The sequence below is a fragment of the Palaemon carinicauda genome, chromosome 2, assembly GCF_036898095.1.
Source record: "Palaemon carinicauda isolate YSFRI2023 chromosome 2, ASM3689809v2, whole genome shotgun sequence".
Taxonomy (NCBI): Eukaryota; Metazoa; Arthropoda; class Malacostraca; order Decapoda; family Palaemonidae; genus Palaemon; species Palaemon carinicauda.
Genome location: NC_090726.1, coordinates 67194760 through 67197026, shown reverse-complemented (window position 1 = coordinate 67197026; position 2267 = coordinate 67194760).

Sequence of the window (2267 nt, the reverse complement as noted above, 5' to 3'; positions counted from 1 at the left end):
ATGTAATATAGGCAACTTGTTGCTACTTGAAGCATGCCCCCACAGCCGTATGCTACATGTTGCCGTGTGTTGAACTGGTTGAAATACGTTTGGCCAATGCGACAATGTACTGTAGCATGACACATGGTGCCATAATGTTGCCTCAGTGGAATCCAGTCTTTACATCAAAAAGGTGTTCGAGAACACCTTCCTATTTTTATTTAGAGTTTTATTGCTGGATGAACATTCCAAACTCGTATGAAGACTTCATTTAGAAGCTTACAACAATGACTGTGGTGTAGCCAGGGCAATGTTTTAAGAGGAACTCTCTTTTCATTGATCAAATGCAACACGGAGTGCAAAGTAGCCTTTACGTGGACGACTTTGCAATATACTACTCATCAAACAACCTTCAGCACCTACAAAAGTCTAAATAACTCCATTCGAAAAATAGAAGTTTGGAGTGCGTCTGTTGGGTTCAGACTTCCTGCAGAAAAAAAGACTAAATCAATTCTGTTTCATGAGAAAATAAATCTCGCATTGGGTGACACTCAAATCCAATTTCAAGATAAGGTAAAATTTTTGTCACTAATATTCGATATTCCCCTCAAGGGAAAATCACTTGTATCGTACACTAAATATAAATGTAATAATGTTAGATCTAAACCTCATACATACATTAATCATCTCTTCATTCATTTTCCAAATCTATTATCCAGTTTACAAAGATGAATTGAGAGAGAGAGAGAGAGAGAGAGAGAGAGAGAGAGAGAGAGAGAGAGAGAGAGAGAGAGAGAAGTGATTTACTGATACACATCTATGATATCGAGTAAGCCTACATTGTCTCGAATGGTTATATACACATCTGTGATTTGAGCCCATTATTTTCTTACTAGATTGGTAGAACTGAATTTAGATTAAAAGAATAAATAATTTTCCATAGAATAATATGCAAATAATAATAAAAAAAAAATTAATAACATTCACGAAGAAGTAACTTACGTTACAAGGTATATTATCTGAAGGGGAAAGGAAGGCGAAGGAGATGAATTGTGGAGTCGACGAGGAAAGTTTGGAGTAGTGAGGAATTTTCATAAGTAGATACCAAGGACAAGTTCAGTAGTGCCCTAGCTCGTATGTCCGAAATCATTAATCAGTTTGCTGACCAACCCATCAAATCCAGGAGTAAACTGGCTAAAAAGGTGAAATTTGGCAATTGAGTATATTACCAAAGTAATACTCCAATCTATTAATTAATTTGAAAGATAGTGCAAAAAACAACAAATACTCTCTGAAATGCAATAGCCTACATATAGTAGGTAATCTTTCTTTCCTTGGATATAAACCGTATATCAGCGGGATCCTGTTGTGCTCTAAGTCGAGTCTAAAAATCCAGTTTACATTGGCTGATCCATACCTCAAAAAACAAAACAGAAACCTCGCTAATGAATTTAAAGTGGTCTTTTAGTTATTAGAACCAAGGTCTAAATATATCTAGACCTTGATTCAATCCCAGAAGGATGAAGGAAAAAACAGGTAATTGAAGACCAAATTTCATGTACCACTGACCTTACAAAGTTCACACACTACTTTTTTTCTTTTAATTTGTGTTGCGTTATAGTGAGTCATAATTTTGTTCGTTATGAACAGGGATAAGAAACGAATGAGAGGTTGATGTTCCACCCATGAAGATTTTGTCCATATGTGAAAAAAGTGGGTTCATTATTAATTAATGGGTTGAATGATGAAAATCGTATGACCACTGTTTTGTATTTGTCTAGAGCCATCGACTTGAATGTAATGGGATTGTTGGTTTTCAAAATTAGGATTTAGATATCATTTTTTAAAAATACTTTACGATGTTTGAATCGGGATAGCTCAACGAAATCATTCTTGACGGTAACTAGTTACGCACACACACACAAACACACACACACACACACACACACACACACACACACACACAAAACGGTGTTTTTGTTATCCCCATTCAAATTTACCTTTTATTTAAGTATAAGAGTAATGGCTTACCAACTTTGTAAATTATTGCATTATTTTAACTTTCAATTTCTATTTTAAATGTTTATATAATGGAGTTATTTCTATATAATTACCCACTAATCTTAAATTATGATCAGTAATAACAACTGAATCACCAGTCTGTCAAGGCACTTCCTTTTTTTTTTTTCGTTATATGATTGAAGACAACTTGAAGTACTGATCTTCAAATTATTTCTTCATTTTTCTATATCCGTGGATTCGGCAATTTGTAAAAAATGCAGTTTATC